The following is an 18,271-nucleotide window of genomic DNA, read 5'->3' on the forward strand; positions in this document are numbered from 1 at the left end:
GCTTGCTGCACAGATAGGTACGATCCTCTGTCATCCTTCTGGACACCTTCCTGTGTGACTCAACCATTCCATTTTAGTCCAGTTCAGTTCTGTCTTGCCCCCACCTGCAAAGTCCATTGCCTTCCCTCCCTGGGGACAGCACTGGCTGCACTGAGAACGGTCCTGTGGCCAGCAGTGTGGAATACCCCTTTAAGGAGAAATAGTGTGGTCTAGTAGGTAGGGCATGGAGCTGGGAGTCCGAAGGATCTGGGTTCTAATCCCTGCTCAGCCATTTGACTGCTGTGTGACCTTGGACAGGTCACTTAGCTTCTCTGCACCTCAGTTACCTCATCTGCAAATGGGGATTCACACTGTGAGCCCCATGTGGGACATGGATTGTGTCCAACCTGATTAGCTTGTATCTTCCCCGGCACTTAATGCAGTGCCCGGCACATAGTAAGCGCTTAACAAATACAATTTTTTTTAAAGAGCTTCTGTTTCCTGATCTTTGTCAACTTCAGAGGCTGCCAGCTGATGCAGCCTGACTAACTCTTCTTGAAGGTGGCACTTAATGCAGTGCCTGGCACATAGTAAGCGCTTAACAAATACAATTTGTTTTAAAGAGCTTCTGTTTCCTGATCTTTGTCAACTTCAGAGGTTGCCAGCTGATGCAGCCTGACTCTTCTTGAAGGTGGCACTTAATGCAGTGCCCGGCACATAGTAAGAGCTTAATACAATTTGTTTTAAAGAGCTTCTGTTTCCTGATCTTTGTCAACTTCAGAAGTTGCCAGCTGATGCAGCCTGACTAACTCTTCTTGAAGGTGGCACTTAATGCAGTGCCTGGCACATAGTAAGCGCTTAACAAATACAATTTGTTTTAAAGAGCTTCTGTTTCCTGATCTTTGTCAACTTCAGAGGTTGCCAGCTGATGCAGCCTGACTAACTCTTCCTGAAGGTGGTAGCGTCTCAACACACTTGGATTCTCTTGCTTCGAACTCAGTTTCGAACCCTGGCAACTGGATTTTTGGGAAATTCGTTTTTAGGGAACAGTTGAAGGGTTCAAAGGGCAGAAGGCTGAGAAAGTGGGCTGGGGAGAGTCTCCATTGGAGCTTGACTCAGACCAGGGGGGAAATCAATCAATCAATCGTATTTATTGAGCGCTTACTGTGGGCAGAGCACTGTACTAAGCGCTTGGGAAGTACAAGTTGGCAACATATAGAGACAGTCCCTGGAAAGTGAGTTGTTTATGCAATTGTCAACACGCATGCCTCACCCCCACCTCCGCCGTCAGCAAGTCACTCCCAGGTCCCACTGGGAAGGAACATGAAAAGAAGAAGCCGTGTGGCTCAGTGGAAAGAGCCCGGGCTTGGGAGTCAGAGGTCGTGGGTTCGAATCCTGACTCCGCCACTCGTCAGCTGGGTGACTTTGGGCAAGTCGCTTCGCTTCTCTGGGTCTCAGTTCCCTCATCTGTAAAATGGGGATGAAGACTGTGAGCCCCACGTGGGACAACCTGATCACCGCGTATCCTCCCCGCACTTAGGACAGTGCTTCACACACAGTAAGTGCTTAACAAATGCCATTATTATTATTATTATTATTATTATTATTATTATTATGAAAAACTAACATCCTGGAGGCCAGGACTCAGGAATGCAGGGTCAGGTCAAGGGGAAGAAAACAGGTCTCCCTGTCCAGGGTTTCCAAGGTGCGGCCCATAATAGCTCTGCAAGCATTTATAAAAATAGCAAAAGTTGGCTGAATGTGCTTAAATAAGGAAAAAAATGCTTGCAATTTTAGCTACCGGCTGACAAGATGTATGCTGCGACAAGAGGATCTATAAAGATAAGATCATGTCCCTTGCTTATGGCTCTTGTAGGATATGGGAGTTTTATCATGAAGCCTACCAACCACTCGTCCACCCGCTGAGTGGTTTTTCTGGAGAGACATTTTGGGAAGCCTTGAGTCTTAAAACTTTGAGTTTTCCCCTTTCCAGAGCCCCTCCTCACTGCAGGGGATGGGATAAGATGAATGGCGAGACTTAATTTAAGTCCTGCCTTTACAGATCGAACCCTTTACAGTATTTCAAGTTTTCCTCATTTCCGCACAAGAATTCATCCCACTCTCAGCCCCACAGTACTTGCATATGTAGCCGTAGTTCCTTTATTTATATTAATGTCTGTCTCCCCTCTCTATACTGTGAGCTCCTTGTGGGCAGGGAATGTGTCTAACTCTGTTATATTGTACTCTCCCAGGCACTTTGCTTAATAAATACCATCTATTGGTTTCCTCTTTTGTGTTTTTGTCTGGAGATAGGATTTCTTCCTCAAACTCCTGGTCTGCAAACCTCCAGGATTCTCTGACACAAATGGTGACAGTGTTTTAGTCAGAACAAATTCTGCTTACATCTTCTTTGGCACTGTGCTAGACCAGAGTTCAATAAATACCACTGGTTATTATTAATAATAATAATAGCTATTATTATATTTGTTAAGTGCTTACGATGTGCCAGGCACTGTTCTAAGTGCTGCGGTGGACACAGTCCCTGTCCTGCATGAGGCTCAGTCTTAATCCCCAATTTACAGATGAGGCTCAGAGAAGTGAAGTGATTTGCCCAAGGTCACACAGCAGACAAGTGGAGGAGCGGTATTAGAACCCATGACCTTCCGGTTCCCAGGCCCATGCTCTAGCCACTAGGCCATGCTGCTTCTCTTGATTGACTGACTGATTGATTCCCCAAGCTCCAGCTAGATAATAATAGTAATAATAATAATAATGGCATTTATTAAGTGCTTACTATGTGCAAAGCACTGTTCTAAGCGCTGGGGAGGTTACAAGGTGATCAGGTTGGCCCCCGGGGGGCTCACAGTCTTAATCCCCATTTTCCAGATGAGGTAACTGAGGCCCAGAGAAGTGAAGTGACTTGCCCAAAGTCCCCCAGCTGCCAACTGGCGGAGTTGGGATTTGAACCCGTGACCTCTGACTCCAAAGCCCGGGCTCTTTCCACTGAGCCACGCTGCTTCCCCATGACCTTACCTGGTAGGCAGTGGTTATATTCAGGAAGTAGAAATGGCCTAATTCACTTTGAATCCCAGGGAGAGGCTGAGAGGGCAGCATGCCTTTACCTAACGGGGTGGTTTTTAAATCAATCAATCAATCGTATTTATTGAGTGCTTACTGTGTGCAGAGCACTGTACTAAGCGCTTGGGAAGTCCAAGTTGGCAACATATAGAGACAGTCCCTACCCAACAGTGGGCTCACAGTCTAAAAGGGGGAGACGGAGAACAAAACCAAACATACTAACAAAATAAAATAAATAGAATAGATATGTACAAGTAAAATAGCCCCGGGGGTCTGGTTTATCACACTTTACACCCAGGCTGAAAATGGCCCCCATAAGGGTATGATAGGAGTTGTTCCCTGGGGCTCCCTGCATTAAGAACACGCCTCTTTATGAATAACGTTTCTCTTCATGAAGAACGCCAGGGATAAACCTTTCCGTGAGGCACTGGCCCTCTCCCTTTGATTTTAACCTAACTTGATCTCCCCCTGGTTCCTAACAACTCTGAACACACTTTCCTCTGACTGGCGAAAATGCATCAAACCCCACCGTCTGCTGGTGCGGTGGGACGTGGGGGAGAAACCGCCACCCACCAGGACAAGAACACGATGGCGCCTTGGGGGAAATGTCACATTTCAACGCTGAATGAACAAATGTGACGCTCTTTCAGGAAAGAATCCGAAGAATTTCCCCGGTTTCCTGCAGGACATCTGAGCGGTCTTTCAGAGCAGTTGGCAGACCCTGCACGTCAGCACAAAATCCGCCACCTTTCCCCACACGGAACCCACCCTTAACGCCAACCAAACGGCCCAGGTGGCAACGGTCAGTCAGCCTGGGCCCTGCGGATCCCACCTCCAGTTGCCGTTTCCTACAGCCCCGGGGCAAGGAGAGAAGGGGGAAACGGCTCAGAAGCATTTCCAGGTACAAAGCCATGCCTGTCTTTCACACCGGGCGATCTCTAAAGCCACTGGATCGTAGCCGAGCCGGCAGGCTTGATAGAACAGCCGGGACTGAAGCCGACGGATAAAGCATCAGTGTTCAGCGCCAGAATCCTAAGCTGGCAACTCCCTGGGTATATGGAGGTGGAAGGTCTGTGAACCGTGGCTCAGAACGCCCGGCAAGTGCCGCCTATCAAGTTATTTCATGCCAGGACATTACCGGCTCCGGGATCCTTGGAAGATGACTGATTTCAGGAGCTCCGGCATCTGGGACTTGAGGGGCAGCAGTGTTGGGCGGGGGAGTGGTGATGTGGGGAAGAATGGCAGCAGTGATGGTGTGGGCCTAAGGCAGCTAAACTTATTTGGTGTTTTGGCCCTGGGAGGAGGAGGAGGAGAATACAGGATGACAAGCAGTCAGGGTAGGAAGCCTCTCAGGTAGATGGAACCGATTTTGGTTAGATATGAGAAGTGTGAGGCGAGAAAAGTCGGGGAGGGTGATACCTCTTCTTTTTTTTTGGCAGGAGCAAGTTTATGGCTCTTCAGAGAAACTTGTTTCCAACCAGTGACGGCGACCAGTCGGTTCTGTTTCATGGGTCTCCTGAAGAGTGACTGGAGATGCCTGGTGCTGATAATAACAATAATAATAATGATGGCATTTATTAAGCGCTTACTATGTGCAAAGCACTGTTCTAAGCGCTGGGGAGGTTACAAGGGGATCAGGTTGTTTCATCAGTCTTAATTCCCATTTTACAGATGAAGTAACTGAGGCCCAGAGAAGTTAAGTGACTTGCCCAAGGTCACACAGCAGACATGTGGCGGAGCCGGGATTCGAACCCCTGACCTCCGACTCCAAAGCCCGGGCTCTTTCCATGAGAGAAGGAGGAGGGGTTACTTGTAAGTTGGGTGGGGGGGAGGGGGGCATCCATTTCTTGCCAGTTGTGTGGCTTTGGGCAAGTCAATTAACTACTCTGTGCCTCAGTTTCCTCATCTATAAAATGAAGATTCAATGTCTGGTCTCCCTCCTACTTAGACTGTGAGCCCAATGAGGGGCAGGGACTCTGCCCAACCTGATTATCTTGTATCTACCCTAGTTCTTAGTACAGTGCTTGACACATAGTAAACATTTAGGAAATATCATTACTACTGCTAATAATAATGCTGATATTTGTTAAGCACTTACTATGTGCCAAGCACTGTTCTAAGCACTGGGGGAGATACAAGGTGATCAGGTTGTCCCACGTGGGCTCACAGTCTTTAATCCCCATTTCCCAGATGAGGTAACTGAGGCACAGAGAAGTTAAGTAACTTGTCGAAAGTCACCCAGCTGACAAGTGGCAGAGGCGGAATTAGAACCCATGACCTCTGACTCCTAAACTCGGGCTCTTTCCACTAAGCCACGCTGCTTCTGCTTCTATCATTACTACTACTAATCATCATCATCATCATCCTCAAGGACTTAGATCATCCCTCAGTCCATCCAATGATTCAGAGGGGCTGGATGAGGTTTGGGGAGCAGGAGGGGGAATACTTTCTCATTTTCCTCTCCATTAGACCATTCCAGGACCACGTTCTGTGGGGCTTGGTAGGATTCACTCGAATCTGGTCAAATTTGGAGAAGTGCAGGAGTGGGAAGGGAGGCAGGAGAGAGGGAGAGGGAAAGAGAAAGAGAGGGAGAGGGAGAGAGTACACAGCAGCTGAGTCCTGGCCCTACTCCATGCGTTCTGAGGAACCTTACCAAGCAATCGGGTAAGGGGTGTGGAGTCAATCCTGACACTTCCCATTGTTTGGGGGCTAGTCTCTGGGGAAGCAACCCCCCGTTTGCCCATGACTGGGCCCATGAGGTGGCCCGGGCCAGATTCCTCCACCCCAACGGAGCTTTCCGAGGAGGGTGAGGCTGGGAAGACATGAGGTGAATTTGTTTTTCCTTGGACAGAGCCCCAAAGGCCCCAGCCAGGAAAGAGTCGTAACCAATTCATTCCAGATGAGGCTCCCCTGTTAGAAAGAAATGATAGAAAATGAGAGTTGGAAAAAGCTTACTAAAGGTTTGACTTGCGGCCAGAGTCGGGTCTTTCTGCAGATTGGCGCTCGCCACCAATGGCCGAAACCTAGGCTCCTGGTGCTTCCAGTTCCCCTAGCCCTCTGCCCCTCTTGCCGGGTGACATTACTTCAAAGGAAATCCCTGGCAGCGGCCGGACAAATCCTTCTGCTTATCATTTGGGGTGCTAGCTCCTAAAATACAGGGTATAACCGCACTCCTGAGCAGGGCTGAGAAGCGCTAAACTGGCCCAGTTATAGTGCAGGTCTTTCCTGTTTTCCCAGCCAAAGTTAAGATGAGGGGACACACGGGAAAACTTGGAACGGTGTTTGCGAAGGATAGAGCAGCCCCCTCAGAGGAGAGGTCAGAGCCAGCAGTCACCCCAGTTCAGCATCCTGGAAGAAAGACAGCTATAATTTAACCTCAACAACTGGCCTCATATGCTACACCATGCTGAGGAGGCTCCAGGGCTCCTTGGACACAGCCACTCCCGTTAGAGGCCGGAGAGGCAGTAAATCCTCATGCTCGTTATATCCCAACATCACAGGGGAGGAGGGCCTGGGCCAAGGGCATCCGAGAGGAAAAATATGCTGGGAGCTTCGGAAAATCCTCATAACCCGGAGCCTTTGAGCTGGGGATTTAGGGTCCAACAATAATAATAATAACAATAATTGTGGTATATAATAATAATAATAATGATGGCATTTGTTAAGCACTTACTATGTGCAAAGCACTGTTCTAAGCGCTTGGGGGGATACAAGGTGATCAGGTTGTCCCACGTGGGGCTCACAGTCTTAATCCCCATTTTACAGATGAGGTAACTGAAGCTCCAAGAAGTTAAGTTGACTCGACCAAGGTCACACGGCAGACATGTGGCGGAGCCGGGATTCGAACCCATGCCCTCTGACTCCAAAGCCCATGCTCTTTCCACTGAGCCACGCTGCTTCCTAAGTGCTGGGGTGGATACAAGGAGATCCCATGAGGGGGTCACAGTTTCAATCCCCATTTTACAGATGAGGTACCTGAGGCTCAGAGAAGTGAATCAATCAATCAATCAATTGTATTTATGGAGCGCTTACTGTGTGCAGAGCACTGTACTAAGCGCTTGGGAAGTACAAGTTGGCAACATATAGAGACAGTCCCTACCCAACAGTGGGCTCGCAGGCTAAAAGGGGGAAATGGAGAACAAAACCAAACATACTAACAAAATAAAATAAATAGAATAGATATGTACAAGTAAAATAAATAGAGTAATAAATATCTACAAACATATATACATATATACAGGTGCTGTGGGGAAGGGAAGGAGGTAAGATGGGGGGATGGAGAGGGGGACAAGGGGGAGAGGAAGGAAGGGGCTCAGTCTGGGAAGGCCTCCTGGAGGAGGTGAGCTCTCAGTAGGGCCTTGAAGGGAGGAAGAGAGCCAGCTTGGCGGATGGGCCGAGGGAGGGCATTCCAGGCCCGGGGGTCGAAGTGAAGTGAAATGACTTGCCCAAGGTCACACAGCAGACAAGTAGTGGATCCGGGATTAGAACCCATGACCTTCTGACTCTCAGGCCCGTGCTCTAACCACTATGCCATGCTGCTTCTCTGCTGTTGGTGGGGCGGTGGAGCAGGGGGCTGGCACCTTCCCAGCCCGTGGTGACTCCAAAGCCTGCTGCTCTTCCCCTGGGAGATTCTCACTTTCGGGGAGGCCAAACAACCGGGCCATTAACCGTCCCACTGGTCCTCCCTCTGGTTCTTGGGGTGCAGAGTCAAGTTGGGTGCCAACCCCCGGTGGGGGGACCCTCAGGGCAATCACCACAACAGCTCACCCTCCACTCCCACTCTTTTCCCAGGAGGGTGAATGGGAAGAAGCCTGGGGCCCTGGGTAGAACGGGGCCTGATGAACATCATCATCATCATCATCAATCGTATTTATTGAGCGCTTACTATGTGCAGAGCACTGTACTAAGCGCTTGGGAAGTACAAATTGGCAACATACAGAGACAGTCCCCACCCAACAGTGGGCTCACAGTCTAAAAGGGGGAGACGGAGAACAAAACCAAACAGACGAACACTCTGGATCCTTCTTCCTCCCCCGATTCTGGCGCTTGTAGGGGTGCGTGGCAGCCGTCCATATTCTTGACTACTTTCCCATGATATCGGTTTCCACCGCCCTCTTCCCCAGCCCAGCCATCGGGACCTCACGGTGCCTCGTGCAATCCCCCGGGGTTCGGCCTTGTGGATTCCCTGACAGCTCATCCTGAGTCACCAGCTGGATCGCGCTCCGCTAACTCATCCGAGCATCCAGGCTCCCCGTCCCTGAGCGCAGGGCAGGGACCGTGCTGGGGAACAGATGTTCTTCAGACGGGGTTTTCATGTGGGAAGATTGTGGAACCTGTCGGTTCGGCCGCTCTGGGGTTGGTTAGTTCATGGGGGCCACGCGGGAAATGGGGCTCCCTGAGCTTCACAGGATCTTAGTTGAAGCGGGTGGGAGGAGAAAGATACATCCCACCACAAAGAGGCCATGGCTTGAATTGTCTTTTAGACTGTGAGCCCACTGTTGGGGAGGGACCGTCTCTATATGTTGCCAACTTGGACTTCCCAAGCGCTTAGTACAGTTCTCTGCACACAGTAAGCGCTCAATAAATACGATTGATTGATTGATTGATGATGAGAGGCTTGGCTGCATCATCCACACTCCTGCCTGCTCCCTCTGTGACTGGCAGCATGCCCTGCTGGAATAGTGACGAGGGTGGGCTTCTAGACTGTGAGCCCACTGTTGGGTAGGGGCCGTCTCTATATGTTGCCAACTTGGACTTCCCAAGCGCTTAGTACAGTGCTCTGCACACAATAAGCGCTCAATAAATACGATTGATTGATTGATTGATTGATGATGAGAGGCTTGGCTGCATCATCCACACTCTTGCCGGCTTCCACTGTGACTGGCAGCATGCCCTGCTGGAATAGTGATGAGGGTGGGCTTCTAGACTGTGAGCCCACTGTTGGGTAGGGACCGTCTCTATATGTTGCCAACTTGGACTTCCCAAGCGCTTAGTACAGTGCTCTGCACACAGTAAGCGCTCAATAAATACGATTGATTGATTGATTGATTGATGATGAGAGGCTTGGCTGCATCATCCACACTCTTGCCTGCTTCCTCTGTGACTGGCAGCACGCCCTGCTGGAATAGTGATGAGGGTGGGCTTCTAGACTGTGAGCCCACTGTTGGGTAGGGACCGTCTCTATATGTTGCCAACTTGGACTTCCCAAGCGCTTAGTACAGTGCTCTGCACACAGTAAGCGCTCAATAAATACGATTGATTGATTGATTGATTGATGATGAGAGGCTTGGCTGCATCATCCACACTCTTGCCTGCTTCCTCTGTGACTGGCAGCACGCCCTGCTGGAATAGTGATGAGGGTGGGCTTCTAGACTGTGAGCCCACTGTTGGGTAGGGACTGTCTCTATATGTTGCCAACTTGGACTTCCCAAGCGCTTAGTACAGTGCTCTGCACACAGTAAGCGCTCAATAAATACGATTGACTGATTGATGATGAGAGGCTTGGCTGCATCATCCACACTCTTGCCTGCTTCCTCTGTGACTGGCAGCATGCCCTGCTGGAATAGTGACGAGGGTGGGCTTCTAGACTGTGAGCCCACTGTTGGGTAGGGACTGTCTCTATATGGACTTCCCAAGCGCTTAGTACAGTGCTCTGCACACAGTAAGCGCTCAATAAATACGATTGAATGAATGAATGAATGGGCGCAGCTTGTGGTCATGGGACAGAAGTTCCGAGTCTCGAGAGGGACAAGGCCTTCATCCGATCTGATGATTTTGTATCTTCCCCAGTGCTTAACACAATGCTTGGCACACAGTAAGCACTTAGTAAGTACCATCATGATTATTATCTCTGTGAGACCCTCTAAGCTTACCCTGGCTGCGCCCTTGGCAATTTTTCATAAGCTCCTACGGAGGGTGACTCGGGCTGGCTTTAATAAGGATTGGGTTTCCTCCCCCGCACGTAAAACCCAGGGTAAAGTTAAACAATATTAAAAAAGAATGGAAAATCATTAACAAAAAAAAAATGAAAACCAACAAAAAGGATGATTCCCCACTCTACGCAGCTTGGCTAGAGAAGCAGTGTGGCTAGAAAAGCAGCGTGGCCTGGGCTTGGGAGTCAGAGGTCATGGGTTCTAATCCTGGCTCCCCCCCATGTCTGCTGTGTGACCTTGGGCAAGTCACTTAACTTCTCTGAGCCTCAGCTGCCTCATCTGTATAAAGGGGACTAAGACTGTGAGCCTCACGTGGGACAACGTGATCGTCATCATCATCATCATCAATCGTATTTATTGAGCGCTTACTTTGTGCAGAGCACTGTACTAAGCGCTTGGGAAGTACAAATTGGCAACATATAGAGACAGTCCCTACCCAACAGTGGGCTCACAGTCTAAAAGGGGGAGACAGAGAACAAAACCAAACACACTAACAAAATAAATAGAATAGATATGTACAAGCAAAATAAATAAATAAATAAATAGAGTAATAAATATGTAAATACATATATACAGGTGCTGTGGGGAAGGGAAGGAGGTAAGATGGGGGGATGGAGAGGGGGACGAGGGGGAGAGGAAGGAAGGGACTCAGTCTGGGAAGGCCTCCTGGAGGAGGTGAGCTCTCAGCAGGACCTTGAAGGGATCACCCTGCATCCCCCCAGGGCTTAGAACAATCAATCAATCAATCAATCAATAGTATTTATTGAGCGCTTACTGTGTGCAGAGCACCGTACTAAGCACTTGGGAAGTACAGTTGGCAGTGCTTTGCATGCAGTAAGTGCTTAAAAAATGCCATTATTATTATCATTACGCAATACAAAACAAACCCAAAAGGCCCGATGAGAAAACCAACATGCTAAACCGAGGAAAGAAAAATGTTTTGTTTCCCAATTATCTGTTCTGGAAAAAAAATAGCTCTACCCTTCCCCCTAGGCTAACACCATCGTCCTCCCATTATTTTCTCGGTCCTCCTAGAAATGGAACCAGCTCTTCCAGGGGCCTGCCCAGCCTCCTGCCTCAGGATCAGAAGCACACGTATAAGTGAGTGCTTTCTGAGGCCACACCACGGGCTGGCGAGGTCAGAAGGGACCTCAGAGAGTTTTTTCCTTAAGTACTGCAATCAGAGGACCAAATAATAATAATGGCATTTATGGCATTAAATGGCATCCCCTCAGTCCTGGATGTGGATTAAGCCTCCTTGCTCCATTTTGAAACCACTAGCCCTCCAAGCACGTATTAGTCCTCACTTCACATTCTGACTGCTTTTAATTGGGTTCCCAAAACACATTAGAGAAGCGGCGTGGCTCAGTGGAAAGAGCCCGGGATTTGGAGTCAGAGGTCATGGGTTCAAATCCCGCCTCCACCAATTCAATCAATCAATCGTATTTATTGAGCGCTTACTGTGTGCAGAGCACTGCACTAAGCGCTTGGGAAGTACAAGTTGGCAACATATAGAGACAGTCCCTACCCAACAGTGGGCTCACAGTCTAAAAGGGGGAGACAGAGAACAAAACCAAAGATACTAACAAAATAAAATAAATAGAATAGATATATACGGGCAAAATAAATAAATAAATAAATAGAGTAATAGAGTAATAATAGAGTAATAGAGTAATAATAGAGTAATAGAGTAATAAATATGTATGTACAAAATAAATATGTACAAACATATATACATATATGCAGCTGACAATTAGCTGTGTGACTTTGGGCAAGTCATTTAACTTCTCTGTGCCTCAGTTCCCTCATCTGTAAAATGGGGATTAAGACTTTGAGCCCCACGTGGGACAACCTGATCACCTTGTAACCTCCCCAGCGCTTAGAACAGTGCACATGGTAAGCGCTTAATAAATGCAATTATTATTATTATTACTATTGCTATATTTAAGTGTTTACTATGCGGCAAGTACTGTTCTAAGCATGGGGATAGGTATATATTAATCAGATTGGACACAGTCCCTGTTCCATATAGGGCTCACAGTCTAAATAAAAATTAAAATGATAATAATAATAATAACTGTGGAAAGCTTGTTGTGGGCAGGGAATCTGTCTGTTTACTGTTATATTGTACTCTCCCAAGTGTTTCGCACACAGCAAGTGCTAAATAGGTACGATTGAATGAGTGGATGAAGTGCTAGGGTAGATACAAGATAATTGTGGTTCACATTCTAGTGGGTACTGAATCCCCGTTTTACAGATACGGAAACAGGCCCAGAGAAGTTAATTGGCTTGACCAAAGTCACACAGCAGGCAAGGAGAGAAACCAGGATTAGAACCCAGACTCACATCCGAGTGGATGGGCTAGACCACCCCAGCCCTTTAAATCACGGCTCCATGGGAAAAGTCTCCGAAGGAACCGACAAGCTCCTAATTCAAGAGCGTTCCTCCAGCTTTCCTTGCCTGAAGAAGCTTGGATACTGGAAGGGGACAGAGAGACCAAGGCGTGCTCTGTTGGCGAGTCTCCAGCCTTTTCCGTGTTGGCCCTTTTGGAAACGCCACGGTTTTCCCACAAGACAAAGAGGACCTGGCCGGCTCATGCAGGACTGGGGACTGGAAAATGCCCTCCGATGGTCGCCTAAATGAGTTAAGCGCTTGAACTCTGTAGGCGGGAAATATGCCTTTGGGAGTGACGGGCTGGAATCGGGAAAGGTTGTGGGGGTTGAGGATGAGCCCACGTAAGTGATGATCTGTTGCAGCTCTCCAGGAAAAGCACGAGTTTTGGAAACTTTAATAAAGAGGGAAACCAAGTGAACTGGATCCTTAGCATTTTTCCAACTCCTTCAAGAGGGAAAAAATTGTGTCACAGAATAATCAGCAGCAGCATCGGAGAGGGTTTACTTATCCTAGGCATGGTCATACCTAAGAATGGCTGTCTGAGTGGGCACAGCAAAGAAACCTGACACGGTCCCAGCCCTGCATGAAAGGGTGACCAGATTTTCTCGAGTTCAAGGAGGGACAAGGTGTGAGGCTACAAGGGGGCAGGGCCAATGTTTTAAAAATATTCTGGGCCGGGTCGGGGAGAGAGGGAGGAAAAAGCATGAAAGGGAGGAAGAGACAGGAAGATGGTGAGAAGCAGGGATGAAGATGCAGGCAGAAATCTCTCTTTGTCTCTTCCACACACACACGTCCTCCATAATAGAGAAGCAGACTCACATATGCACATTCACACCCACATACACCTATAGGCACACACTTCCACATCAAACACATATCCACAGTCACAAATTCACATCTTTAGGAACACTAACAAAAAGATATTCAGAAACACAAATGCCACCAGTCTCCAACAGGCTTACAGACGGGCTTCCCTTCCTCGTTGTCCCCCTCTGTCTCCCACCCATACATGATGAAGAGTCCAGCCAAAGAGATAGTAGAAGGAAAATAACAGAAGATATGTGCAATGTTGTCAGGCTTTCCTGCAGAGCCAGCAGGCCCCACAGATCTGGGCCTGCCGGAGACGCTAGACAGAGTGGCATATAGCGGCTCGTGTTACTTATTTCTCCCTGCCATTCCAGGGGAGAAGCAGCATGGCCTAGTGGAAAGACCACGGGATTGGGAGTCAGAGTATCTGGGTTCCAATCCTGGTTCTGCCACTTGTCTGCTGAATGACCCTGGCCAAGTCATTTAACTTCTTGGTGCGATAGTTTCCTCATCCGTAAGTGGAATTAAGTACCTGTTTTCCCACCCACTTAGACTATGAGCATCTTATAGTACCCTGGTTGTAGCTGAGCTGATTGTATTGAATCTACCCCAATATGTAACATGGCTTTTATTACAAAATATGCACTTAAAAAAACACCATAATTATTATTACTAGGTGGCGAGACCATGGGATGCAATGCATGATGGTCCCACTGCGGATGACATGTATGTTCACATTATTCTAGGACATGTGTGCTCAATTATTTCGGGCGGAGGGCCATTTATCCTTTCTGGTAAAACTTCTGTGGGGTCACAGTGAAGATGAGGGGAGAAAGACAGAGACAGAGAGAGAGGGAGAGAGAAAGGAAGATAGAGAGAGAGGCATAAACTATGGAAAATTCAGTCATTTCCATTAGTGATGGCTCCTGACTACCTCCATCTCAGTTAAAACCCCCATCTGCTACTCTTCTAGTGGCTGCAGTTGGCTGGAAGGTTCCTACCTGAATTTGTCTCAGAGCCTGGTAGACGTGGCCTCAGCCCACATTTTGCCCTCTCTGCTACAGGAGTTTTCAATCAGTTCGCAAACTGGGCCCTGATGCAAACACATGGATACCTGCAATACAGAAAACATAAAGCTTTTATGTTCTGTCCAAGATAATCTGCAGGATAGGAAATGGGCCACAAAACAGAAAGGCGAACTCGGTGGCTGAGCGACACGATGACATTCTTTTACTAGAGAAAGAGAAGCCATAGGCCACGAACTACAGCTATTAGGCGAATTTGGATCACAAGCCCATCACCTGTTTCGCTTCTTGGAGGCCAGATAGGATGTTGTTTGAACAGATCTAAGTCCGTAGCCTTCAGGTCTTAAAATAATTTCCCTCACTGAGTGGAAGGACATGCAGGGTCATGGAGCATGAAAGAACAGCAGCAGCACCTCGTGAAAGCAAAGGGCTGCATAAGTTACACCCTGACACAGACTGGGTCTGGATGCCATCTTACTGCAGGTAAATTCTATATTAAGCCCTTGGTCTATTCTTCTCAGAGCCAGATTTCACTCATGACTAATACTGCTGGCTTTTCTGCCTAGAGTGGGGCCAAATTGAGACATTATTGTGGTTGAGAAGGGCTCGCTTCCCCATGTTAGGGACTGAAACGTGGAACGCCATCAAAGGGAAACAGGAGTGAAAAACATTCCAGCTCACAAAAGACCCTTTTTACCGTGCTTTTTCCAGAGCCCCCCGCACCCCTGCCAGCCTTTGGCCAGGAGATCTTGCGATGCTTATATGCCAGCAACGGAAGCATCATTTCACATTTAACCGATGACCATTCAGCGAGTGAAAAGAGGGGACTTCCTGTCACCTGGAAATGCAACAGCACTTCTGGGAAGCTTTTAAAAGGCCTGTAAAGAATCCTTCCTGTTGACACCCCAAGCTTCTGATATGAGAATGGTAGCAGTGCAGAATCCCCCCTGTCACAGCCACTTTGGAGGAAATCTGATTTTAAAATTAATGGGAAAATGGGATTTATAGAGAAGGGATTTGCTGTTTAAACGTTCCTCTACCCACAGTCAACTCTCAGCTCTTGGTGTAGGATAATTTCGTTTGTCAATTATCCATGTCCCGATAATCCACTTTTTCCTTTTCATCTCCCTACCAGAAGCTGCTCCTTTACAGAAAGCCGGGCAGACATATGCCTTTGTCAAAAACAATGAGTTGGCCTTTTTTTCTTTTTTTGGCTTGACATGCTGCTTGGTGAACTTGATCAAATCAATAAATATTGTTTATTCATTCATTCAGTTGTATTTATTGAGCACTTACTGTGTGCAAAGCACTGTCATTCACCCCTCACATCCAAGCTGTCACCAAAACCTGCCGGTCTCAGCTCCGCAACATTGCCAAGATCCGCCCTTTCCTCTCCATCCATACCGCTACCCTGCTCATTCAAGCTCTCATCCTATCCCGTCTGGACTACTGCATCAGCCTTCTCTCTGATCTCCCATCGTCGTGTCTCTCTCCACTTCAATCCATACTTCATGCTGCTGCCCGGATTATCTTTGTCCAGAAACGCTCTGGGCATATTACTCCCCTCCTCAAAAATCTCCAGCGGCTACCAATCAATCTGAGCATCAGGCAGAAACTCCTCACCCTGGGCTTCAAGGCTGTCCATCACCTCGCCCCCTCCTACCTCACCTCCCTTCTCTCCTTCTCCAGCCCAGCCCGCACCCTCCGCTCCTCCGCCGCTGATCTCCTCACCGTACCTCGTTCTCGCCTGTCCCGCCATCGACCCCCGGCCCACGTCATCCCCCGGGCCTGGAATGCCCTCCCTCTGCCCATCCGCCAAGCTAGCTCTCTTCCTCCCTTCAAGGCCCTGCCGAGAGCTCACCTCCTCCAGGAGGCCTTCCCAGACTGAGCCCCTTCCTTCCTCCCCCCTCGTCCCCCTCTCTATCCCCCCATCTTACCTCCTTCCCTTCCCCACAGCACCTGTATATATGTATATATGTTTGTACATATTTATTACTCTATTTATTTATTTTACTTGTACATAGCTATTCTATTTATTTTATTTTGTTAGTATGTTTGGTTTTGTTCTCCCCCTTTTAGACTGTGAGCCCACTGTTGGGTAGGGACTGTATATGTTGCCAATTTGTACTTCCCAAGCGCTTAGTACAGTGCTCTGCACATAGTAAGCACTCAATAAATACGATTGATGATGATGATGATGATGATGATATGTCGGCAACATATAGAGACGGTCCCTACCTAATAACGGGCTCACAGTCTAGAAGGGAGAGACAGACAACAAAACAAAATATGGAGACAGGTGTCAAAACATGTAGGCAGGTGAATTTTTATTTATTGTTTATTTGTTTATTGAATGCTTACCGTGTGCAGAGCACTGTAACAATAATAATAATAATGGCATTTATTAAGCACTTACTATGTGCAAAGCACTGTTCTAAGCACTGGGGAGCCCATGGGGGGCTCACAGTCTTAATCCGCATTTTCCAGATGAGGTAACTGAGGCCCAGAGAAGTGATGTGACTTGCCTAAAGTCACACAGCTGACAATTGGCAGAGCTGGGATTTGAACCCATTACTTCTGATTCCAAAGCCCGGGCTCTTTCCCCTGAGCCATGCTGTACTAAGCACTTCAGAAAGTAATGATGACAATTTTGATATTTGTTAAGCGCTTACTATGTGTCAAGCACTGTAATAATAATAATAATAATGTTGGTATTTATTAAGCGCTTACTATGTGCCAAGCACTGTTCAAAGCACTGGGGAGATACAAGGTAATCAAGGTTGTCCCATGTGGGGCTCACAGTCTTCATCCCCATTTTACAGATGAGGTAACTGAGGCTCAGAGAAGTGAAGTGACTTGCCCAAGGTCACACAGCAGACATGCGGCGGAGCCGGGATTCGAACCCATGACCTCTGACTCCAAAGCCCGGGCTCTTTCCACTGAGCCAAGCTGCTTCTCTAAGTGCTGGGGTAGCTACAAGGTAATCAGGTCCCACATGGGCTACACAGTCAAAGTAGGAGGGAGAACAGATATTGAATCCCCATTTTGTAGATGAGGGAACTGAGGCACAGAGAAGTTAAGTGGCTTGCCCAAGGTCACACAGCAGACAAGTGGTGGAGCCAGGATTACTGCCCAGGCCCGGGCTCTTTCCACTGGGCTGCACTGCTTCTCATAAAGTATATGAGAAGCATAATACAATAGCTTATAATTTAGATGATATGGGTGCATTGATGAGGATATGTCCAAGCCTTCAGAGGGAAAATTGTTAAGCGTTTAAGGAATTCTTAGAGAAGATGTACAGTGTGGCACAAATCTGGATGCGAGCCTCCTCATACCCTACTATATTCCGATTTTGAGTGTCTGCCTCTCCCGCAAGACTTGTAAGCTCACTGTGGGTGGGTATCATGTCTACTAATTCTATCGTACTTTCCCAAGTGCTTAGTACAGTACTCTGCACACAGCAGGCCCTCAATAAATACTTTACCCTGGTAGGGAAGCAGCATGGCTCGGTGGAAAGAGCCTGGGCTTTGGAGCCAGAGGTCATCGGTTCAAATCCCGGCTCCGCCACTTGTCAGCTGTGTGACTTTGGCAAAGTCACTTAACTTCTCTGAGCCTCAGTTCCCTCATCTGTAAAATGGGGTTTAAGACTGTGAGCCCCACGTGGGACAACCTGGTCACCTTGTAAACTCCCCAGCGCTTAGAACAGTGGTTTGCACATAGTAAGCGCTTAATAAATGCCATTATTATTATTATTTATACCCGTGGCTTCAGTAGCAAGAGTTTGATAGTCTAAGACGTTTTGCACATGAGCTCAAATAACAGCTCTCTCTCTCACCCCCCGCCCCCGCCCCACCACCCAATGAAGACACACTAGTAAAATAAAAGAAATCAGCAAGCACATCTCAATTTGTCTGGCAGAGATGGCCCCCCTAAGCTGGGTCACTTAGGAAAGAGGCTTTTTCCAAAGCTGCTCTTTTCACTCATTAACCAAGTCCACCCTGCACATCTGGTTCCTAGACTGTGAGCCCACTGTCGGGTAGGGACCGTCTCTATATG

At 48.0% G+C, this 18,271-nt stretch overlaps 1 protein-coding gene across 2 annotated transcripts in view; it reads right to left on the minus strand.

Moving 5' to 3' along the window:
- LIMD1 (LIM domains containing 1) overlaps nt 1-14,298 on the minus strand; it is a 110,868-nt gene extending 96,570 nt beyond the window's left edge. For both annotated transcript variants that reach the window (XM_038766362.1, XM_038766354.1), the window contains exon 1: nt 14,192-14,298. The gene's annotated coding sequence lies outside the window, so the exon portion shown is untranslated. The remainder of the gene's footprint in view (nt 1-14,191) is intronic.
- Between the last annotated feature and the right edge of the window lie 3,973 nt (nt 14,299-18,271).

This window comes from Tachyglossus aculeatus, chromosome 2, assembly GCF_015852505.1.
Source record: "Tachyglossus aculeatus isolate mTacAcu1 chromosome 2, mTacAcu1.pri, whole genome shotgun sequence".
Taxonomy (NCBI): domain Eukaryota; kingdom Metazoa; phylum Chordata; class Mammalia; order Monotremata; family Tachyglossidae; genus Tachyglossus; species Tachyglossus aculeatus.